This window comes from Atractosteus spatula, chromosome 6, assembly GCF_055471065.1.
Source record: "Atractosteus spatula isolate fAtrSpa1 chromosome 6, fAtrSpa1.hap1, whole genome shotgun sequence".
NCBI lineage: Eukaryota > Metazoa > Chordata > Actinopteri > Semionotiformes > Lepisosteidae > Atractosteus > Atractosteus spatula.
Genome location: NC_142711.1, coordinates 26898371 through 26924549, shown reverse-complemented (window position 1 = coordinate 26924549; position 26179 = coordinate 26898371). Strand labels below are relative to the sequence as shown.

General features: G+C 35.8%; 1 protein-coding gene across 1 annotated transcript in view; it reads left to right on the top strand.

The window, feature by feature from the left end:
• The window catches only part of zbtb47b (zinc finger and BTB domain containing 47b), a 61957-nt gene that overhangs the window by 14225 nt on the left and 21553 nt on the right, over positions 1–26179 (top strand). The gene's annotated exons all lie outside the window — the stretch shown is intronic.

The following is a 26179-nucleotide window of genomic DNA, read 5'->3' as shown; positions in this document are numbered from 1 at the left end:
CTCCCAGTTCCGGGGCCCTGGGTTTAATTCCGGACCTGGGTTGCTATCTGCCTGGAGTTTGTGTGCCTAAAGTTAATCTACCTATGTTCGTATGGGTTTCTCGGAGTGTTCCAGTTTCCTCTCTTAGTGCTCACAGGGCTGGTGTCCTGTTTGGGGTGTATCCTGCCTTGCGCCTATTGCTTGTTAGGATAGGCTCTTGATCTCCTGTGACCATATATTGGATAAAAGGGTTAGAAAATGGACTTATGGATTGATATTTGAAGTCAAAACACCCCAACAATAGGTAAGAACACAAAGGATCTGGTGCAAAACTCAGATGATGATGCAATGTGTTACTTGAGCTGAGTGGGTTGCAGGTTTCATACAGTTATTGCCTCAGATGGAGGTGAAACCAAATACTGAGTTCAAACTCTGAAATTTGCTTAATGTGAATGTATCCCAGTATTTATGATCACTTGAAATTACTGAGGTGAACATAAAGTATGATTAGTTCAGGTGGGTACCCGCGTCAGCATGCGTAGGCTGCAAATGAACAAGTAATAGGTTTATTTCATGCTGAAAAGAGAAAAAAGAAAACACAATGTTTTGGCTGTGGAGCCTTCTTTGGGTGTCAACACAACGTTTTGGCTATGGAGTGAAGAAAGAAGAAGCAGGCTCCACAGCCGAAACATTGTGTTTTCTTTCTTCTCTTTTCGCATGGAATAAACCCATTACTTGTTTCATAAGGTATGATTACGTTCCAATATGACCAAATGTATGCTTGGAATCATTAAAAAATAAAATGTATATTAAATAGTACTTATTCATATTACTCTCACAAGTACAAATTAATTTCCGAGCTTCTAATTTTATCTTCTTTTCATGTTTTAAACAAATTATCAAGATATATACAGTACAGTATACTGTAGGTAAGAGGACCATTTGGGATTTTTTTGGACTTTGCTGAATAATTATAGAATTTCTGAAGCTTAAATGAAACACCATTAGTCCATACTCCCAGAAGCATTTGTTGGAATGGAATAAGCTACCCATTCATTTTGTTGAAGCTGATTTTTCTTTCAACAAATGGCAGGAAGAGATCAATTTGATACCAAGAACAGATCAGCTTGATGGATGAAATGGTTCCCTCTCATCTGTAAAAGTTCTGATTTGTTTTTGACCCTCTCTAATGTGTGTTCCCTGCAGTGTTCCAATTAGCCCTTGGTCAATGCCTGGCTCCATGTGGATCTAAAACTTTGATATGATGGACATGTTCATCATCTCAGGCTTTACATAATGTATAGTATAATAAGTTTTAGTGACATGTACTGTATAACTGAATGCCCCGTTTTCTATTATAGAAATGCATTATATTTGTGTTAGTAATGTCAAATCCTCAGAGACATACTAGGTACAGTATGTGTTTGCTTGTGATTCTGTTGGGTTAAGACTGATTAAAACCAGTACACATCCTTTGACATTGTGGCTCATAAAGTAGCAGCTTTTCCCTTCCAGTCTCAGTCAATGTCAAATTGGTAGTTGGCTCTGAATATGTAGTAAAACAGAAAAAAATTGCTGTTGTTTATGAACGCTAGTGTGGTGCAATAAAAGAACAGCTGGAGGAGATCTGTAGGAAGAAAATGAAAGTGGGATGTGGAGATGCCTATTGTTACTGTTTGTATTAAGAGAATTGTTCTGTTTGTAATTAGTTTTCAGTTTAATGATCGTAACACTATTTATGACTCAAGATAACTGAGCCCTGGGGTTTCTTTATGTGTTGCTGAAAGGTTGAGAGACTTTTTTGGGAAAACACTGTGGTTGAGTAACTTGAGCTGCCAGCTTTTGTTGTGTAAGATAATCCCCATGCTGGCACACTGTGCCAGGTAGGGAGGATTTGCAGAGGGCTGCTCACATAGCCAGCAGCGCTATCAGTAAACGTAGAGGTAGTTTTTTTTTAATTGTCAAGGCCAGTAGATGTTACTTAGTTGTGAGTGAAGTAGAGAAAATGAACTTCTAAAAAGTTCCTATAAAAGGAGAGAGAGAATCTTTTGAAGTTCAACATCTGAAACATACTGTATACACTAGCTGCATAGTTTAATGTGTCATTTGTGTCATTAAAATTTTAATTGGCTTTAATTCACATATAGGGCTATATATTCACATGCTGTATAGGTGTGTGTACGTTACATTTATGATGATGTACTTAAAAATGCTAAATATTTGAAAGCATTCAATTTTGAAAACTATTCCATGGCTAAGATGTGGTATATACATTGAATCAGGAGGAGGATGGGTTACAAATTATACTGTATCGTAACATTGTTGAAATTAGAAATATAAATGTGCATAACTGCACTCATGTTTATTCCATGCATTAACATAATCTTACTCGTCCAATAACAGCTTCTTATCGTTGAAACTTGTCATGCCTATTCATCACCTGAGCTTGAATAAACCCAAATATTGACCCAAGTTAATTTTTTTTGTAGGCAAGTTGTATTTTTAGGTGTTTTTCTTAATTTATCTTGCATGTACAGAATCGTGAAAAGAGTTTTATGAAGCCCTTAGTATTTTCACATATTTCAGACCTAAAATGCTATTAGATTTTAACTCATGTCCTAATAATAGATAAAGTTTATCTGAAAAACAAATGACACAAAACATGATACTCTTTCAACATTTATCTATACTCAAATAATGAAACGTTCAGTATCCATATGTGACAAAATATGGATACTCAGTTACTGAGTAGCAATGACTGCAGCTAAATGTTTGTTGTTTTAGGGAATTGTGGCCCATTCCTCCTCACGGAACTCCTTCAACTCTGCGACCTTTGACAGCTGCCTTGCAGGACCTGAAGCGAGCTGTCCTTACTATAACATGTCGATGGTGTTTAGGGCTGGACATTGACTAGGCCATTGTAAAACACAGTTTCTTCTTCTGCAGCTGTTCTTTTGTGTAATCTGCCTGTATGTTTAGGAACATTGTTTTGCTGCAAGACCCACTTTTGGTTCAGCTTCAGGTCATGGATGGCATGACCTGACATTCTCCTCTGGAACCTTCTAATACAATACAGAGTTCGTGGTTATGTCAGTGATGACGACAAGTTGACCAGGTCAAGAGGCAGCAAAACATCTAAACATGACTTGTGTCTCCAGACATCATGGTTCCAGAAGCCTTGTGGATTGTCTGTGTGCTCTTTGGTGAACTTCATATGCTGAGCAGTGTTTTTTTCAGTGTTCAGTTGTTTTCTAATAGTTGAGTCATGAGCAGTCACATTAGTCACAGCAAAAGTGGCCTACCATTCCTTCAGTATTACCCCGGGGTTCATTGTAACTTCCTTCATGATTTTTTGGTTTGTTCTTGGAGAGCTTTTGGTAAAATGCCCACTCCTTAGTAGAGTAACTGTGATCTTGAACTTTCTCCCTTTGTGTGCTGTGACTGAGAGTGGATTGATGAAACCACAAATCCTGAGAAATGGATTGATTGAGCATCTGGACATTGAGCATCAATAACACTTTTTCTGAGGTCCTCAGCTTTCCTTAGATCATGGCATAACTTGCTTCCACACACCTTCTGTATATAGTAAAAACTGAACTCACAACGTTTCTGTAGGGTGGAGATTTTTATATAGGGTGTGGAGGCCTTGTAAACTCAGCCGTCAAGCTCTACTTAGTTATTTAATAACCAGATTCTAATGATTCCCTTTATTGAGCTAATTAAATTAGGGTTCACTTAGTTTTTAACATCCCTACGACAGGTTTTGATTCATGAAAGCTATCATGGCAGAAATTTTCATATTTACCTTTGGGGTTCACACACTTTTTCTCGGCACTGTAAGAATAAGATTCTTATGAAATTTAAGCTTAAGAATAGAGAACATAATGGCAATATTTTACAGAGCTGAGGAACTAGAGCCTTTTTTCAAGTCTAATCTCCTGTCCTTCAACTTTCCTTTATGTACAGATTGCTGCCACTCAACACAGTGTTATATATTGCGTTAAATGGCATTAGGCCTACATACTGGGACAAAATTGTATATTATTTCAATACTTTAACGGTTAATTTAAACATATCTAAGCTGAGTTTTTTACATTTCTTGCTTCAAGGAAATAGTTGTCATTCAGCTTGCCTTCAAATTAAGGAAAGTGCTTCACATGTCAAATTACATAGAAATTCAGTGTCTTAAACCATGAGAAATGACCTGAATGAATGCATTTGCATATATTAAGAAAGGCTGTATCTTTATTCCATAAAAGACAGTCACTTGGATGGATTAACATATAGATGAAGAAGTCTTATTGACCTTTTAATATAGCTTCTTTCAAAACTAAGTCCAGTAGATTTCATTCTTCATACATTTGTATGAGATGTAGTTGTGAATCACAGTAAGTATCTAGGTTGTGAGACCTAGAGCATAAAAACTGACATGTCTTCATTTTATACGCTGAAGACAAGTATTCTGAAATCATACCAAAAACATTCTTGTCAGAGTGACTGGTATGCCCTCTATGGGTAATGACAAACATTTAAAAAGAGAATAAAAATGAGTTTTATTCCATAAAGGGCCTTATAAGACCCCCTATAAAAAAAGATTAAACAATTTTTAAACGTTCATTTCTGTGGATTTTATCTCGCAGTCCATGCCAATGAAGAATCGACCATGCTTTCTTTGCTGGACAAGAGAGTCCCTTGCCAGTTAGAACTCCGCTTAACACATGATGCACCTCCAGCTTTACTTAATCTATGGGACAGGTGAGTGATACAGAGTTCAATATTTCCTATGAAAGGAACCCACTGTAGCTTGGCCTTACTCTTCTACCCCCCTAAACAAGATGTTGTGCATTAGTACTTGTAATACATAATTAAAAAAAAAAATTTAATATATCAGTGAGAAAATTTTGAGTCTGAGGTTCGGCTAAATTAATTTTGTTTATTTAAGCAGAAGAGTACTTTACAGCTGTAACCTATTTGTGAAAACAAAGTGCTGAATCAAAAGGAAAAAGCCTCTTAAAATGATTAAAGATAAAGAAGTTGCACACCTACAAAAACCTAGGGCCACCTAAGATATGAATGTCATCATCTGTGTCTGTTTCCTTGTTTCTGCCTCTTTTGCATGTTTTTGCTTTAAGGTGGTTTAAAATGTGCCTGTTTCAACAGGGTACTTTTAGCAGTTATAAAACATCCCTTCTGTTCCTGCACTGACAGCCATGACTCTTGAGAGTGAATCTGACAGTCTTTCTGACACTGCTTATAGCAGGATATACATTTTCATTTTTTATTTTTTTCCAATAAAGAGGACCTTTAGCCTGTGTGAGTTTTGCAGAATAAACGTAACGCTGGGTGTTTGCTTTAAAGGCCAAGGGTTTTTATTTCTGTGAATATCATTGCTTAAAGTCCAGTAAATTACTATGTGAAAAGTTAAGCAGTGGGGTTTCATCATAACATTTGATGCAAGATAAAACAAAAGACTGTGGTTACCAAAGCAATCATCCCCACTGGTCCATTTTGAGTTTGGAGTTTCATTTCAAATAAGAATTGGCATTTGGAATTTTAAAATGCTCATATTCATCAAACAAGGCTCCTGTAGGCTTTACATCTCATCTTTACAGTCATCCAGCCTACCACTTGGGAATTACAACCAGAAAACATTTGTGGTCCTTTTTGCAATTGACACTGTTGTCTAAAAAAATGAAGACACTGTGGATACCATTGATAGTCTATTGACAAGCATCTGACACAGGAACAAACTTGTCAGATGGTCCTGGGTGTAATGTTCTGCATAGGTACAAAAAAGTCAGTCTTGTGTGTATTTGGAATCTGTAATGGGCTTTTTAGCAAGTGCTGTCAGGGTTATGTACTGTATGTATTATTTATGTACAATACTATATAATGCTCTTGGTTGTTTATTGAAAGTATTACAAAACGTTTGTGGGGAAGATTAAATTTCTAATTAAAATAACTGTACAGTAAAGAAGGGTAGCACAGGAATGATAGGAGACTCTTTAATGATTTGTGTTTTCTTTTTCTCTTAGGATGTAAGGTGTAATATAGTGAATGCACCTTCTATGAACTGGAACTATGCTCTATAATTATTGGTTAGTAAAAAGGCTGATTTCCCTAAACCATTTTCAGTTAGAAATTCCATTTTTTAAATGTCAAAAGATTGTTTCAGATCTTGGACTGCAGCTGGAACAAAGAGAATATCCAATTCTAAAACATAAGTCGACTTCAGTAAATTAAGACATTGCAAGTAGCAAGTAATGCATTTAAAAATAAATGTGAAAAATTTTGGTATCCAAAAATTCTTAGTTAGGAAATAAACTATTATGCTTTTGATTCAAATGGTTTACTAAGATAACACACATTTTAATAAGGTATTACTGGCAAAGCAAGTAAGATATTAATAAAGATGAGCAGTTTGCTAAAAAGACAAATATAAAATCTAATTTAACTTAGGCTCATATTTAATAGTGCAAACTGGCTTCACTTTTTGTGAAGGAGGGCTGGATAGGATATTTAATTGACCTATTTAATCTAAAATGAGAATAATAGCCCTGTTAACAATTTAGCGGCACAAACATACTGTACTGTAGGGAGAATGTCATTTTAAAATGAAGTCAATTAAGAGAAACAGTGATTGCATTACTTTATGAAACAACTGCTTTGCTTGCAAAAAAGTCTGGACCTTAATGAAAAAGTAAGGCATTTCATTCATGAACTGTTTGTAGCAGTGTTTGCTTTAATAGAAATAAGATCATTTTAGTTCAGACTAATCAGTGTGAGGACGAAAGAGTGCTCTTTGTTTGAAAGCCACCTGTATGAGTGTAAATGAGACACACCTGGTTTAAATAGTTAATTAGCATCCAGTGGTACTGGGATTCCGCATGAGGAAAACTAATCTACTCTGTGAGTGACTGGCCAATCCTTTGGATTAGAAAACTGGTGTTTATGCTCACATAAAAGGAAAAGGGCAGCTAATCTGTGTTTAGGTTCCTGCAGGAAAGGAAGGGAGTGAGCGCTCGGAAGAAAATAAAGGAGTCTGAAGTGCACAGGGGAAGTCCTGCAGGATCCTGTGCTTTAGTGGACAGGTGTACAGTCCATGTGGTAGAAGGGTGATTAGTGAAAGAAAGATACAGAATGATTTGCTGCTCCATGTCACTCAAACAGAATATGCTGGTATTTAGTTTCTCTGGCTTCAGTGTCTCATTATGGAAGGTAATTTAGAACTGATGAAAGTGTAGTTGGAAGGCTGTCCATAAAGGGTTAAGTCGAACAAAGTGTGCCAGGTGTCCTCTGTCTAGGCTGTATTTCATATAATTGAAAGAAATTGAGCTGTTGAAAGAAATTCTCCTGTTCCAGACTTCTTGTGACTGAAGATGGAAGAGTTAATCTGAATAAATGAGAGAGGAATAGTTTGGGGTTTTTCTTCTGAAAATCTCTGTGTGAAGAAAGGGCACCACTAGTATATAGTGGAGTCCTGAGGGGTTTTGTCTTCCAGACTTAATGACAGGCTGCTCCAATGTGCACATTTTAAGGTGATTATCTGACCAAGAACTGTGATTTGTGTTTCATGTGTAAGCATCACTATGATCAGTAGTTTATTTTGCATTTTGTGCTGTCCTTCTGTATATGGTCGTTGCATTCCAACAGCATCTACTGTATGGTGAGATGATTTTAAAAAGAAAAAGGTGCACACTGCACATCCCTGCATTATTTTTATTTACAGCGACCTATAGTTCTGTTTCTTCATGTGATGAAGTAGGAAAAAGTAATGAATTGAATAATGTCTCCCTTGGAAAAAAAATCAAATAATGTTACACTATAATCATAATAGAATTGCACCAAGTGACAATTTATATTTTGAATAATCAAATACCAGAAAAGAAGAGGGTCACATTTATTCACACCTGTATAGTATTTGCATTTTCAGGCAATTACAGGCCACTGGCATCTTCAGGATACAAATTGTTATGAAATTACCTACAATTCATAGATTCTTACACTAATGTAGTTTTCATAGCTGGGGTGCAAGTAATGAGCTGCTTCTAAGGGTAAGTCACAAAAAGATTATGCTCAAAATTACCTAATGTCATTTGACTGACAATTGAAACGCTGTCCTATAGTCAGATCAAATTAAAATTTTGGACGTTCTTCAGTATTATGTTCGGAAGGTGTAAAAAATTATATTGGGATAAAATACAGATGCCCTTTGTGAAATTCACTGTGAAATGTGGTGGGTGTATTATTTTTGGGGTTTTTTGTGTCTACATGTCCTGGATCTTTTGACAAAACAGGATAAATCGTGGTACAGTCCAGAACCTGGTACAGTCCAGACGCTCGGGTTTGGTATGAAAGGTAAATTGCAGAATGACAGCAATCCAAAGTATAATTCAAATCAAGAAATTTATTAAATGCACATAAAATAAAATTTTCGATTGGCCATCTCCATACCTTAATCTAACTGACGTTTCTGATTCTGTTTCAAGATAGCCATACACTAATGAATAGAAAAATTCTACACATCCAGTAGGAATGTTCATAAATGTATCCTCAGAAGTGCCAGAACCTCATAGCACATTACATGAGATGTCTGGTTGATGTTATCCAAGCTAGGGAAAAAATGACAAAATACTAACTACAGGGGTGTGAGTAAATGTGATTCTTGTGTTTTCTGAACTGAAGGCAAATGACTTTTGTCTATGCAATGCTAATCACAGTAGTGTATAACATTTTTAGATTTTTTAAAGCATAATACTGTATCTTTATTTAATGTTTATTGTTCCTGTTTCATCAGTGTTATGGATACATTTGGAAGGCACTGCTTAGATAATAAATCTCTGCTGACTTCACTGGACACCTATTAATGTGGAGGTTGATTTCAACTTGTCATTAATGCCTAAGTGCACTCCATTTCTACCCATGCACTTTGTTACACTTTAGTGTTTGTATATCAATTATTTGCTCCCCTCTTTTGAACTGCTGTATCAGCTGCTTAGTTTTCATGGACATTTTCTTTGGTCAGCAGTGGTTCAACCATAGAAATGCTGCATGTGTAGTATGGTGTTTCTTAATGAATACAGTTGTGTTCTGAATGTATGTTTCCACTCTGCTCCTCTTATTGCGGTGTACCTGTAGTGCTGAAATTTGGGAGGTTACCGATCAGTCTCATAAATCCCAGGCACAGTATGTTTGGTGGAGAATAGCCAAAAAGACACAATTTATTAGCCAGCAGGAATCTTTCATCCTTTGAGGGAGGCTTTATATGGACATTATTTTCACAATGATGTAGAACTGTGTGGAAAGGGCACTATAACATACTTTTTGCATGAGGTCTCCGTCCCATTACTGGGAACAAGCTGAAGCAACACTTTCATAGCTGTTTGTAGTGATGTTATTTGGGGGAAGAGACCCTAGTGAGTGCCTTTTCCTTAGAATTTATACGTTGTGCAGACATGCATTTTGGGTACAGCACATATTTAAACTTGCTGCTTGCAGTTCTAAATTTTTTTTGACAAGCACATTATTTGTGGTGAGATGAGGCTGTATACCAGGATATACAGTACGGTTTGTAATTCAGAGTAATCTTTGTAATTCAAACCCCTACTAGTGTTGAAACTAACTTTAGAGATGGTAGTTTATTTTAGGTGGCATGACCCTCACCAAGAAAAGCTAGCTGACAATGAAGGGAGGGTATTCTATATCATAAAGACAATATGATAAGTAGATATCTGAGCTACAGGCTACATACTGTAAGTAGGTTAAAGGTTCTGTGATTGTATCTGCTTTGTCACATAGTTGAAAGCAAGCTTCTGAATATAGTTCTTTGTTTTTAATATTTGTTTTCAATATTTTTAAGTTTGACGTTAAAATATTCTTTCTCTTAAAAATTGCTTTTATACGACAGCTAGTATGTTATTGACCATGGTATATAACATTCTGAAAACAATTTCACACTTTGCTGACAAACTTTTGTGTTGCAGCTTACTGCAGCTTGGTGTTATAGTGATCAGAGCATTTCACTCCTGTGCCCAGTGAAATTGCTCACTGGGTAATGATTTCATTTTCACTTTTTGGTTGATTCTTTTTGTTTCAAACAATTTTAATTTTCAATGATAGAACATCTACTAATAATAGGAATCTACTGAAGTCTACAAATGTGTTATCTTCAAAGTATTGTCATAATGTGTGAAGTGGTTTTGGTTTTTGGGAGGCACGGTGGTGCAGTGGTTAGCATTGCTACATCACAGCGCTGGGGCCCTGGGTTCAATATTGGACCTGATGTGCTGTCTGCATCGAGTTTGTATGTTCTTCCAGGTGCTCTGGTTTTCTCACACAGTCCAAAGACATACTGGTAGGTTATCTGGGAAATTTGGCCCTGGTGTGAGTGTATTCGTGTCTGTGTCTACGTCTGTGTGTGCCCTATGATGGACTGGATTCCTGCCTGTTGCTTGCCAGGGTAAGGCCCAGCTCAATTATGACCTTGAATTAGGTGAAGCAGTTAGAAAATGGTTGGATGGTTTTGGTTGTTTGATAGGAATCCAAGACTATTTTCTAACACTCCACTGTTTCTGTGATGAGTTTCAGCACTGAAAATTTGTTTAGATGAGTTACATACAAGAGCTTGCGGCTAATTGGTCCAAGGATCTTGAAAGAAGCAATGGTATTGGTATGGATAACAAGGCTACAATTATCCAATACAAATGCTCTCTAGGTATCGGACTATGCTTATTTCTTCTTTTAAAACCCAGATATTACCCCTGAATGCTTCCATGAATACAGATTGTTTATTTTCCATGTGGTGAACTGTAGTACAACCTAAAACATGAGACTCTTATTATTTATTCCCAGAATATTTTGCATTGTAGCTACCGGAGTGCAGAAACCATTATAAAATTATTATACAGGTGGGTCAGGCAAATATGACATTCCTAGACCAGTGTGGTGATCCCCCTGCCTAACAGAACAAAGCTCGTCTATCATAGAGCTGTTTCTTTTGGCTATTGTGCTAATTGTTGTAGCAGATTCTTTTTTTTTTCAGGACAGTTCTCTCACAGATGGGTGATCTTCATTACTCAATCAAGGCGTGATTGTATCTGTAACTGTTCTTGCATTGAAAATCATGTCTTTTGAACAGCTATTTATGCAGATTCCTAATCAACTCTTTCTGGTAATTTTAGCTCAAGTCAAATAACAAAACCTGATCATCTGATATTCTGGAATCAGATGACTTGAGCAATGCATTGCAGTGAATCAACAAATCTGCTAATAATGTAAATAGTTGTGAAAGTGTACTTACACAGCTACTGATATAAAACCTAGACCACTGTGTTTTTACTGTTCTTTCACATACATGTCACTTTTATAGAATAGTAGTGCTGCTGTGAGGATTATTTTTAGTCTTGCTAGTATGATTTTAATGTTCTATACATCGAAGTCTGCATGGAACTATAATTGGTGTAATTTATTTGTGTCGGAGTATGTGTTTATAGGCATTTATTCAAAGTAGCTCATTTCAGTAGGTGGTTTCAGTGAAGTTTGAAGATCCAGATCCACTTTGTTTAAATTTCTGATATATTTTTCTTAAAGGAACAACCTATCTGAAGAATTAAGGTAGACATGGTCTAAAGAAACAGTAGAATAATGTATATCTCCTTGGAAATACTCAAATAGTGTCATTATATGTGCATGCTAGTACATTGGGAATTCACTTTATAGAATGAAGTAAAAACATGAGCTTAGGAATGCAGAATATTTTCATTAATATTGTTAGATTTGCTGTGGAAACTACTGTATCTTCTGTACCAGAAACAAGCAGCACTGTTATCCATTTCCCCATCCAGCGTCATTGCAGGCTAGGTATGGTAACTAAACGAGAGAGGGAGGCAGAGCAAGAGAGAGTGCAGATCTCTGTGTTAGACCTGTTGTGTGTTCCTTGCAGAATGGCCTTCCAGGCATTTTTTCCCTCCATCTGAAATAGTTTTTTTACAGCCTTGGCAAGTCCGCCTTTTCTGTTGGTGGGAAGCTTGAGAAAATTTAAACAACCGACCAATAATTTGAGCCAAGGCATTTAAGCTTGGAATTTGCTAAAGTGACTCTTGTCTCCTTTGGATGCACTGGCAATGTTAATTCTGTACTGTTCAGGTTTTTAAACTGACAAGTGAAAAAAGAGGCAGTTTCTTAATGAATTAACCTGCATTCAGGTTTTCACCTTGCAATTTGTCAACCTTAAGGAGCTTGCAGGTGTCAGTTGCTGAGGAAACAAATTCTCTTAAATGTAAAAATCCAGCAGTCTTGAAATTATATACAGTAGTCACTTGTTTTCACTGGGCATATTTATACTGTATACAACAATATACTGTACAATATACATTCTTACAACACAGCCTATGTTAAGTACTGTTCCCCATATGTCTTCCTTTCTGTATTGACTCTTTCACTTTTACATGATGCATGAAATTAGATGGATATCTCCTATCAAAAATAAAATCTATTTTACTCAAATTATATTTTAGATGGCCACACATTTCTCCATACTTCTATAGCTAAATTAGAAAATTAATTAGGTATTGGTAGCTGATAAATTCTGTAACTTCATTAATTTTTTAGAAATCCTTAAAAATCAAGAGCAACAACATGGCCTTGTCGTCTGTCCCATAAAAATCTCTTATCCTAAATTTCCAGTAATGAACTGTTTTACTTTCAATGCAGTGTTAACTTAATGAACTCCCTTCAGGACTCTGAAGAGATAAACCACACCTTGAGAGTAATCTGTGTATAAGTGACATACCAAATAATTGTTCCAGAAACAAACATTTTCTCAGTCTGCCAAAGAGCTTTTCATTTCTCGGGGGTTGCCTTTGCACTGGTGGAAAAAAGGCTGGAATAGACTTTAAATATGACTGCTTTGCAATTTTATAATTGTTTTTATTAAACAATGATAAACATTTGTCTCCTTACAGAGGGAGGGTAAGGAAATTTACTGGTTTACAGACTTTTCTATAGAAGGACTGTACGGTTGCTTATAGAAAAACATTCAAATATAAATGAAAGTTTAGTTTATAAATTGAATATGTGTTTGCTAGGTATGGAACTGTAAGCATTTTTAATTGAACAGGTTGAATCCTATCACGGTTATTAATAATTATATTTTTCTTATATGTATGTTTGGTATCTAAACTCTATATACTGTAGCTTTTACCACATAATCTACTTGGACAGAGTTTCTTAATCAGGAATTCTCCCAGGTATCTTATCTGAGATAAGCAATTTATCCCTTCATCTGCCGCCATGAACTTTATTAATTTCTACCCAAGTGATGAAGATTCTCTGTGACACCATGCCTACTTTTGTGCTGGCCAGTGTCATTCAAAAAGAGTCTGTTTGGCTGCAGTCTCGGGATTATTGCTCTTGGAGTCAACTCTTAGAAAGGTCTTACCATTGCACATTCACAAGAGACCCAGACTGATACTCTTTGACTTTCATCTGAATAAGTCCTGTCAGTGAACATGCTGAAGTGGCTTTTTCATGGCCTTCCAGCTGAATCTCAGAATGGCCTTGAAGGATGTAAAGTTGTGTATATGGACATTATTTATATGGAGTCACAAGGAATTACTGTAAGTGTGGGCACTTTTGCCAGAACATTTTAGTTGGCATTGGACTGATCCAAGTACAGTCATCTTAACATTTAAAAGTTTTGAAAGCACCGTTCATGTAGTATGACTGTTGAAATCATACCCTCTTGCAACAGGTTTCTAAGGTTTGTTGCTGTGATATACAGTATGTGAGTGTTTGCTTCTGTATATATACTGAAGGACGATGACATTTGGGGTTAAACTATCCTGCTCTGTATTGTCTTAACCCCCATTTGTAACACTTAGAAAAGTATTGATTTTTTTCCTTTGAATATAGAATTAACAGTGTGAGTTTTTATATCTGACACATTTGGAATCACACAGGTTCTCTAATGTACTTGGTTTGCTGCTTCAACCCCTTTACCACACTGGGAGAATGATGACACACCTCTCATGCTCCCAGCTATTGGAGTCATTCGACAGTCTGCAAGATGGTGTTTCAGTTGGTGCTGTTGTCTTTCAGGCCATGTATGCTGGGTTCACTTTTGGATTAGGGCCCTTCCAGTAGTTTGCATGTTCTCATCATGTTTGCATTGGTTTTGCTTGGATGCCCTAGTGTCATCCCGACTCCCGCAGACATTTTGACTAGGCGAAATGAGGTTTCTCAAAAGTGTGCTTGTGTGAACAGGCTCTGGGCACAGCAGTCCTTGCTGCAATAAGATTGATCAAATGGATGGTAAATTAAAAATCTAACATTCGTTTCAAAATTTCTTCCTATACATAATGTAATATAAATTGAAATCAATATACAGTATAGTCTTCATAGGCTTTGTTTTTATTTTCGTGTATAACTTTCTTTTGTTTCACATATCCTTGCAGCTAGGAATAGAAACTCTAGCAGCAACCGGAAAGTGGGTGTAGTTCCATCTCCCTTGACAAATCAAAACAATGTTGAGATATTTATAATTAAAATGTGCTATGGGTAGATGCAATTAAGCCTATTGTATTTTATATTTTCTAAAATAGCATGCTTTCTATTTTAGCATTATTTGAGAGGTCCTTGTTGGATTCTTGGAATCTGTCCTGAAACATCTGAAACAGTGATAAAGTATATTAAAAGTTTTTGTAAAACTTAAGTGTGATTCTCAATAAGTGTTTCATAGCCTTGATGAAGTAATTACATAATTTGGTGTCTTGTCCCTAAGGCTTTGAATTAAAATTTTGTGCTGTTCACTAGTTTCAGTTTTCTGTTCATATTTTTGTAAACTTTTCATATCTGGCCTATTTTTTAAGTCTTTTGTGTATTTGGTATCTTAGATTCCTACATTGGAATTTTTGTGAGTGTACTGAATAGTTGTAAGTTAAAAATACCCTTGGCTATTTCATTTGTAAGAAAAGTTCAGAGTTGAGCTCACTACCAAATAAGTGTTCTTATTCTTTATAAAATATACAGATCTCGTATCGGTACCCATACAATTTCCATTAAATAATGCTTTAATTTAATTTATATCTAGTATCCTAAAGATGGATCTGGGTGAGGGTGTCTCTATCCCTGGCTATGGATAGAAATAAGATAACAATCTTACAGTATATATTATTGCATGTGTCTCACCGTCTTTCATTATAAGTTCATTGTTTCTTCACCTCCAGAGATAAAATGCAGTAATTCTAGCTTTTACATTCAAAGGATGTTTTTGACTGGATATTTTCACAGGTGTTTGTTCTGCTGTTCAGTTGTATACTTTGCTTGTGCAGCCATGTATTTTAGACATCATCTGCCCTAGAATATGCTGTACTTCTCAGTTTACTGGTGCCTCCCATGTTTCACATGTAGGGAATGCTAATCTGTGAGCACACTCCTTGCCCATCTGTCAGAGCCATTGGTCACTGACAGGCTCTGAGCTCCACGGTGCCTTCCAGAAGGGTTAGTACTAATATGAGGAATGGCACATCTCTCTGACACCACTTCATGCTCTCAGGCACTAGGCAGGCTGAACCTACTGTTTCACCAAGAACTGAGGAGCCACTGCCTGACTAAAACCCACCCAGGTCTGACAGCTCAACCAGTTCTGTGGGATAGTTTTAAAAGTCCTGGTGATAGGTGGATGCTGACAAAACTGGTAAACTGTAAAAACGAAAAGCACTTGGATTTGAGGTGTCACTGGTTTCTTAGTATACTCTCTTTAAATTTTCACATGATAGAAGTTGGAAGTTTTTCCATCTAAGTAACTAAATTAAGGCTCTGAAGAGAATGCTAGAAATGTTTCTAAGCCAGCACTGTAGGTCATTGAGGTCATTATCTTCTGGTCAATGTGGGGTCATATGTGATGCAACAGTAAATAGCATAAAACATTATCAAGAATGAGGTTAATAAAAGGTAAGAGTCTTCAAGTATGTTTTAATGGTCAGAAATAATAAATTAAGGCTTTATTTTTGTATGATAACAAAGGAGCAAAGTTAATATTTGGTAAAACATCACATTATGAAATTATGAAAAAAAAATGGTTGAAATACATTCTAATATGTGGGAGCTTTACAGCACAACAGACTGATCATAATCTGTATTCCGTAAGCTTGTACCTGAATCTGTATTTGAAGATATTAAAATTAAAAAATAAAATTAACTAAGGCTTTGGTACTCTTTTCCTGTTTTTTTTTCTTTTATCTCCTAAGCGCTTGGCTCTCCTTTCTTCATTGAATGATTAAGTCCTGTCTTTTCCCCCAGATATAACAAGCTCTTGTATTAATGATTCAGTGACCCAATGAAGCAGGGCTTCATTTGACTCGGGACCAAGTAAATTGGTCACAGCAGTACAGTAAGTGCCAGAGAAATGAAATGGTATGAATAACATGCCTTCATGAAGGAGTCCAGTTACTATGGAAAAATGCCAGTGAAATAATGCAGGCATTTCCTTCTGAATCCTACAGCTTGCCACTCTTAATGGCATATGCTGGCCAAGATGATTGGTAAGACTCCTAGGGCAAACAGGAAAAGAACTCTTTACAGTGTAACCCATTGGCATGAGTTACTGTTTATGGCAGGACTCAACGTTTGCACTGGATGTTTGACTATCCCAATCAAAAGAGTGCTATATACTATACGTTCTCTAAGAAAAATGAACAGCTCAATATTTGTGAAGAATATTTGAATGTGAATTTGTTGATCCATATATTGGCAGGTTTCCCAACTCTTTGTTCCCATCTGGGGTTTTCTTTTGTGCGATTATCGCATGCATGACTTTTAGTGATCTGTGCCCTAATTTTGTATTTAATGCTTGTAAACATGTTGCATTACTCTGTCAGAAATATAAATAAAGAAATTGAGGTGTCGCGTTCATTGCTTACCTCGTCACACTCTGATCCCAGTTTTCTTTGTTGCGTTCCAAGAATGGAAGATCTTACATATACAACAGAAAGTAGTTTATTTGATTTGAACTTTTTTTCCCCAATTCTGATGCGTCTCCAATCAAAAGTGTTTGGCTCAGTTTCTAAAAGTCACAAACACATTATTATTTTTGTGGTTCAGATGAAGTAAACTATCTTTTAATCTTGGGATTTCCACCTGACAATTTAAACTTAAAGCCCACTATATTAGAGTTTATAGATTATTATCTTAATTATCTCTTGTTGTATTGTGCAGCTCTATTGCAGCTTTCATTTGCCCCAGTTTGAGTTTATAATTAAAAACAATGATAAATTGATAAAATATAAATTTCCAAACCCACACATTTAAACCATGCAGAAAACTATCCAATTACACAAATTATCTTTATCATCACTATTTGGCATTCAGGTAATGTCTTCACACATTTCCAATATAACCATAGAAACAGAAAATTCAGAGCTCATATTCATTTCTGTAAATGTTAGCTGTTTGTGATGGTTTGAGTTTTCATTGGACAATAAAAAGCAAGATTTTTCTAAAGTTGTTGTACACTGGAAAAAATTGTTCACTACAAATGAATCTAAGGGTAAAAGTAAACACTTTTAAAAGTGGAAAAAAAAGTTAAGTTATAAATATGTTGAATATGTTTATTCCAGAAATTAATAGATTGAGTATCCAAAGTAGCATATCACTTAACACATATATATATATCTAGAAAAGTACATATTATGGACATTGAAATTTCTTGATTAATCAATCATTCAAACCTGCCTGTGACTTTAACTATTCTATAAGCAATAATTACTTTACTAGTGATAGTGTTGATTTTGTACAGGTGATGAGGTGATTTAACTTTTGGATATCATTTCTAATTAAAATCACTGAAAACTGCAGCCAGAGGCCAGGACATTCATCTTCAGAGAAGAATGGCTTTGCACGGTGTTTTGGAAGCTGGACTGAGTTACCTCAAACGGTCTTGGCAGCAATGCAGCCAAGTTGTCTTTGGCAATGAATCACGGTTTTATGTAGACCACCCTGATGTGAGAGTGGAGCAGACATGCAGAATGTTATACTGATCATTGTCAAGGGGAAGGTCCAGGTATGACAGTCTGGGAAGGAGATAAATGTTTGCCAGGTAAATTGTTAATAATTATAACTAATTATTTTTTTTAAATAACCCTATATGATTTCTGTTTCTTTTTAATTTTTGTTGTTTTCTTACATTCATCTATTCATGTCCTCACCACTTAATCCAATTTATGTATACTAAACTGTATATATACATGTATATTGCTACTGGTTATATCACCCTGCACCATGGTTGCTGCTGGAAGAGGTACAGTATTAGAGAGACCCCGCAGTCTATGTGAGTCCTAATGCCCCAGTATAGTGAGGGGACACTATACTGTAAAAAGGGCGCGGTCCTTCAGATGAGGTGTAAAACTGAGGTCCTGATTCTCTATGGCCATTAAAAATCCCAGGGTAGTTCTTGAAAAGGGTAGGGGTGTTACCCCGGGGTCCTGGCCAAATCTCCCATTTACAAATCATAGCCTACTAATAATCCCTATCTATGAATTGGCTTCATCACTCTGTTCTCCTCCCCACTAATAGCTGGTTCGTGGTGAGAGTACTGGTGCACTATGGCTGCTGTTGCATCATCTAGGTGGTGCTGCACCTTAGTGGTGGTGGAGGGGAGTCCCCATTAACTTTGAAACACTTTGAGTGGAGTGTCCAGAAATGTGCTATATTAATATAGGGAATTATTATTTATTCAGGATCATGGAGGAGCCAGAACCCATCCCGGCAAGCAACAAACACAAGGCTGGATACACCTTTAATGGCACGCCAGTCTATTGCAGGTTACACACAGACACAAACATGCACACATTTGCAATAGGGTCAGTTTTCCCAAAAACAACACCCAACCAAAACCTTTACAAATGCAGGAATAACATGCAAACTCCACACAGATAACAGCCTAGGCATTGAACCCAGGGACCTATTGTTGCAAGGCAGCAGTGCTAATTACTGTGCCATAATACCACCTGCATTTCTAACATGTTTCAAAATTTATAGAAAATGAGTGCATAGGAACTTGAAATGCCCTTCCCCAGATTCATGTATAAACTTTGCTTGGGTCAATGAGGTGTAAAGGCAATATAGTTATGGCAAGGGATGGAAATACTGGAGCTTGTACTGAATTCTTCTGTTGACCTGCTCTAGTTGAGTTGCTGAAACAGCAAGGGTGAGATTTAATTTGAAAATCAATCCAAATGAGATAGAAGTGTAGTAAAATTACAGTAATATGGACCATGTACAGTATGTACCATGTAAGAATATGTCTTATATACGTTTTTTATGGAGAGGAATTGTATACAGATACAGGTACATATTCTATGGATGTATTGAAATGAGTATTAGCAGTCTGTACAAAGTGGAATGCAGAATAATTCAGTATATGAGTATATGAACTACACTAAGATATTCCTTTGATATTATGCTCTCCTGTTGGCCATGTCAATACTTTGTTCCCCTGAGGCTTACAGGGAAGAAATAGGACATTGAAAAACACTGCAATTAAAGAATATGTGCCGTTCCTCAGCCAATGAAAGTTCAGTCAACAGCAGTGATAGAACTGCCGTTATTCCAAATTAGACAATTGAAAAGACTGCTATGTTTTCAACATGCTACCCAGTTTTGGTAATCAAAAAAATAAAAGAGTATTTTATAGCAGATAATGACTTGTGGTCATCTTTCTGATGCCTCCTTTGGAAAAGAATACATATTAGAAAAAACATTTGTTTTACACATTACTGATAATGTGTACACAAAAAAGCACATGATTTTCAAGAATGTTTTAATTCATATTAGCTCTAAATAGTTCTCATTTTTGCATTATTGTTTTTTACTCTTAATAGACTCTTACTCTATTAGTTACTAATCTTTTTGGAGCTACATATTATTTAATCACATTTCTGTGCTGGTCACCATACCATAACTAAGAGTGAAAAAGTAGTACCTTGATGATGGGCCAGAACAGATTTCTTCAAAGATTTCTACAAAGTTCATACTGTGTATATGACACAGCAGGAACCTCTTTCATCTGTGGGGAAAGTATCTGAAGTGTTCTTTTTATCCAAGAGAAAAGGAATAATAAAGATTCAACACTTTAGTCTCCTTTGTGACACAACTGTGTACTTTAAGAGCTTATATTTACCAAACCAAAGAACCATTTTTTTCTGTCTTTGATTCGATACACTTTGAATGTGATCTAAATAAATTTTCATTTTTCCATTCTTTCTCTGACCTTAAATACTTAAGAGAAGTGCAGCTGTAATGCAAAAACAAAAGTCCAAAAGAATAAACAAGAACAGAACATACTGAGTTTAGTACATTGGTTTCTGATCTATAATATACAACTGGACAAATTGTAATAACATAAAGGCAATATTCAAAAGCATAAATTGTTAGGTATAATATACATTTCCTGCTCAAAATGATTAATTTCATTATTAAAAGTTATATTGGTAAGTAAAATGTAAAATGAAAACATCTTAATTAGTTGTCAGTGTATCCACATGCCTAATTGTTATTGGGTTTTAGAGGTACCATGTAGATCATATTGTTAATACTATATAGGAACAGAAGTGGCCTTATCCGGACAAAATGGAAAAATATCCCTCAGTAAGTAGTCTGTTCTACTTTTTGATTATATAAAAATAACCCTTTCACTTGTAAAATAAAATGTGATGCAGATCATAACTGTATCCTTATAAGCTAATTCAGTGCACACAGACATCTTGGCAGATTTTGCATGCATTTCTTGTAGTGTTAAAATGTCAAAGATGCTTTTGGCTACCATGTATGTGAGTTGTATTTAATAGAATTGGTGGGACAAGAGCCATGTAAGATAAAACAATTTATCTGTTACGATAAAATATTTTTGCTCAGCTAACATGATATAAATATTTGAGCAAGCAACAGAGAAAGTTCATATCACTGGAGTATATGTCATGATATATTTAGATTTCCAAAACGTTTTTGCTACAAATGCTCATAAGACGTTCTCCAGGTCAAAGCTGTAGAAATTCAAGGTAATACAGTACATGCACATGGTTAAAGAATTGATTAATGAATAGGAAACTGCATTTAAGATGCATGAGCTGTCGTTGAACAGATGTAGGCAGTGGTGTACAGAAGGACATCCATTTTTGTCCAATTTTAGAGTTGCAGTTAGACAACCAGTTAATTCTACAGATTGCATACAAATAAGGATGAGTGGGAATAAAACAAATATAGTGGAGTGATTTCCAAAATATTTAGAGAAGCCAAGGAAAGTTATGCTCAAGATTTACAGTGTTCTAGAACACCTAATTCAGAATACTTTGTTCCGTTTTGGTTACCGTATCTTAATATTAATGTCATGACAATATTATGCCATAGAGATTAAAGAAGTTCAACAATTGAAGCCTGTCATCAACAGGCAAATTAAAAGAACTAGATCTCTTTAGTCTAGAACAAATACGAGTGAGAGGAGATAATATTTTATACAATATCAGATATCAGTATCAAAAGAATACTAAAAGAATAGGATTGTTTAAATGGTCTCCTCTTGTCTGTTAACTTATGTTATTATAATCTTGCAAGGCAGGTATATTCTGTGCTAACTGATCTTAGACAAAGTTTCTTCACTTTCTCCACACTATTTCAGCACTTTCAGAAAGACAATTATACTTTTCAAAAACCACACTCCTACGCTGGTGTTATGACCCAATAGTAACTCCTACTGTTGCCCAGAGCCCTTACTCTATCTCTTTCTAATGGCACAGAGTTTTAACTTGAGCCCATTTAGTTTCAAAGTTATTGGGGAGTGTACACCTTAAAATATGTATTAGCTTCTCAGCCCATCCCCTCACACTTTAACACAAAGAATAAAGCATTTCTTACTATTAAAGCTTTCATGAATTGTAAAAATATTTTAAGGAAAAAGCTTTGTGCTCCTGCTGATTAATGTTAGCATTAATATTATTTACTGCCTCCACTTTTTATGGCATGATGTAATCCATACACACTGTGATGTACATGACAAGCTGCTTACATTTTTTAAAACTATCGCAGCTCTGTCATGGTCAGCTATTGGCGGCAAGGTCATATTAGTTTAGAACTCTGAACATGTGCCATGGGAAAGCTTTCAGATTTCAATCTTTTCAGATTGTGCTATAAAATTATTATTGTTAATGCAATAACTCGTGGAATGGAAATGAATTTCTCTGCGGAGGCTTTTAGGGTGGCCCCCTGAGAGAAGCAGCCTGGGAAGTTGCTGGGCTACTGCAGTGGATGAGCGCATGTACTGTATATCACATGTGAAATGCTTCAGCCTGCATGGTTCTATTCCTGGAGCATCAAAACTAGGAATAAGGGGTGCTGTGGAATGACTCCTGCAGAACTCTGTACTCTGTGCAGAGGTACTGTACTCTGTGCTGTGCCATGATGAGTGTAACAAAGAAGACTAAATACATTGCTAGTTAATGAGAAGTTCCATGAGGAGATCTGTTTGTTTAGATTTCAACATGTAATAATGGGATGTTTTAGCCGTGGTTACATAATCACAGTGCAGCTAGGATATAGCTAGAATATGATGGGTGGTCTAATGAATTGGAAATTTCAGATTTTCACCAGAAATTACACTCCTCTAGATCAGCTGTAGACATGCACAGTAAATATTTTCCTTTCTTCATCTCAATACCTCCAGTTGTGCATCTGGTAACCATGCTTTAAGGTAGAGTAGGGTGCACTTTGCAGCAGGGTAAAGTGATCAGACAAGGCGGTCGACTTTAGGTCTGTTTTCTGTATCCCCACTCCAATTGTGACAGAAAACATGACCAGAGAAATAACAGCAGTCTGTTTTTGCAATTAAAAAGGAGAATGTATTCTGAGTCGCCTGAATAAACCATTGGTATTACTTTTTGTAACCAAGGCAACTAAACAAAGCATGCATAATATCTGGAATTATAATAGCAAATCTAATCTCCATCACTGTTTCCCTGTCTGCATGTAAATGTCAAAATTAGTCCCTGTTCCAAGTCATTCAGTTCCTTCATAATAAAGCTCCACCTCTAGCCCTCTGCTCAATCAGGAACCTCTGTATGCATTATTTATTACAGAATGAGGGAAAACAAGCACTTGGGAGAATAACTGACATTGCTTTAACAAAAGGTGTAATTTCAAAAAGGCTCAATCAAAAGTAATTCTCCTGAAAGATTCAAGTGCTGTAATCCCTTCATTACCATAAACCACTACTGTTGAGCTCAAGGTCTGCATAAAGCAAAAAATTGAAAGAACAAAATGATTCATCAACATACAAAAAATACTATTTTCTAGTACCTCTCCTGGTTGACACCACTTTCTACGGGAGCATAGTCATCATTTACAACATGCAAAAGCCATGCAGACAGATAATCACTATGCGTGAATGATAGAGTTTAGATATCAAGGTGTTCTAATCATTTCCTGCTTTACACAAAACCTCAGACTGTAAGGATTTGTCCTCTCACATCCTCAAAGACCAATGACCAATGTGTTTGGGAGTTATGATGGAGTCCTTGTTTTTGGGATCTGGCCACATAAATTCTTTATCCAGTTGTGGAGCCATTACAGCTATTCTGTTAAAACTTGGTAACTAGTAACGGTTCTGAAGCACCATTTGTTTTCTATATGTACACTTATGCAACATTAAAAAAGAAGCCGTAAAGTTAAAGAAAAGATTTTAAAAATACTGTTAAAAAAGGGGCTTATGGAAATAAAGAATACCAGAAATAGACCAAGGTGGATAGTCAATTACTGCAATGAATAATCATTACCCCCCAAATTGTAACATATCTGCCAAGAATATACCTGAGCAGTTAGTATAATTAGAGATCTCTGGCACAGCTTTTGCAAAAGAGTATTAAATCAGGCACATTGGGTTAAACATATATTAGTAATAATAACACACACTAAGAATACACAACTCATAAAAAAGCATACGTTACTCTATATACAGACAAAACGTTTTGGAGGCCTGCATCCTGATGAATAAAAAAACAGACAACTTCAAGTATTCAAATCATCTACACTAGCCAACAAAAGAGATAAACCTGCCTTCCAAACTAAACAACATATGACCTACGGTGAAATCTCTCTCTGAAATCATAAAATCAGTTTCCTAAAAACAACAGAATGGAAATCTCTCTTAAAAGGTTCAAATACTTAATTCGAATCTGCTCTTAAAGTCTGATCAGAAAAGGGATCTTCCACTTGGCACTGTTTTCTCTCCTTGTGTCTTTCTGTCTGTCCTGTCTTCCTTCTGTCTTCCTCTTATTCTCCCCTTTCTTATTATCCTGTGTTCCTGGGCTGTTGATAACTCTTAGTGATTTGCCAAGAACTTAATCCAAGGTAAAACAGATGATTTATTTGATCAATGTGAGAACTGCAAATGGTACTCATTCTACAAATAGAAGCCACCTTTAAAGGCGCTATGTAAAATAAAGTTTATTATTATTATTATTATTACTGCAAGCTAGATGCTGACCACAAAAAAATTTCACTTTTTTTTTACATTGCAAGGACCAGGACCTGGTTTCATTTACACTTCTTTTGTAAACAGAATAGGGAGCCTCTCTCCATTTTTTTTCTCAAAAGTGTATTTTGTAATAAAATGGATAGTATATATCATGGTTAATTACAGGTGAATGCTAAAAACAATTATAAAAGTATTGTAATGGTATGGTTTTAATTTTTTACATTCACTGTACAAAAGCAGTCACTTTCATTAATTTTATTTGAATTGCTTGGTGTCCTTTGTTTTGTATTTTTAAAAAGCTTTTCATTAGCCCATATAATGTGCTTATCATTTTCATAATAAGAATCTTGGAAGGTTTTAGGATATCTATCATTGTTAAGGTGATACATTTTCAGGCTGCATAAAGTTGCAGACTATGCAAAAAGGCCAGGAGTAAATTTCTGCTCTCTTTTTATACTCTGAAAAAAAGAGTATAAAAAATAGATTTTGCTATACTTGGAGTGCTATTGTAATGTGTTTAGAAAACTAAGTTATTCACCAGAAACCTGGTTAAAATCACAATAAAAGCTCCGCAATGTATAAATATTTCTACAACAGAGTTTCTGTACAGATTCCTGTGCTCCAAGTGTGTAGGAAGAAAGTAAAGAATGAACTGTAAGAAAGCAGTTATCCAAAATAATTTAAAATAAATCTAAAGTGCACAGTAAAACCAAAATATAGACAATACATTGATCAAGAAACAACATGTAAGATTTACAATACTGTTTAAACAAATGTTGTTAAAACACAAAACTTTATCTGATTTCTGATTTGTTTTGCCTCCAATCAGCTGTTTAACACACAGAAACACGTACAAAAAACATATAAACAATATATGTAAACATTACATTATGACTCCTACAGGAATCCACACAGTTTACCACTTTAGCTTTACTTTCCCACAGTCATCCTAAGCCCCCATAATTGCACATAACCACTAATTACACTTGCCCATAAACCAATACTCCTTAATTGTGAGCTCATATATTGAGTAGTTTTATTGAATGTGGGATAAAGCAATTCCTCATTTTGTTACATCTGCATTGAAGGACTCTGAAAGTCTGCTTGAGGCATCAGTTGGTATTCTTTATGTAGAACAAGTGAGGGATCAGAGGAGATACTAACAGCTAGTCTCGGCCCAGGCTCGAGTGGCTGCCCAACTATCTTAGAACACATCCCCAAGAGTCTGCAAACCTTGACTTTCTGTTTCACAGAAAGACTCTTATACCAGACAATGATTCCATGCTGCATGACACTTTGTACTAAAGTATTGAACAACAAGGACAGAATCTGTCTATAGATACCAAAAACCTATAACCTGCAAAGACAAAAAAAGTTCACTGTTACACTTTATTAGAAATACAGTAAAGTTAACATGGTCCTTTCAAGACAGTTTAGCATCTGTGTATATTCTGAGATATTTATAGGATATGGCTTGCTTAATGGACTCATAAATTATGACAGGGGAAGGATATTCATCCTGTTCAAGATCAGGATAATTTTTCTGCTTCTCTAGTATCTAAAGGTATTCTGCAACTGTGCAACCAAACTGTCAGCTTAGTATGATATCAGTTAGATGTCTCACTTTCTGGGCCTAAGAAAAGAGTAAAAATAAGTAAAAGCAGTTTCTGAACACTTATA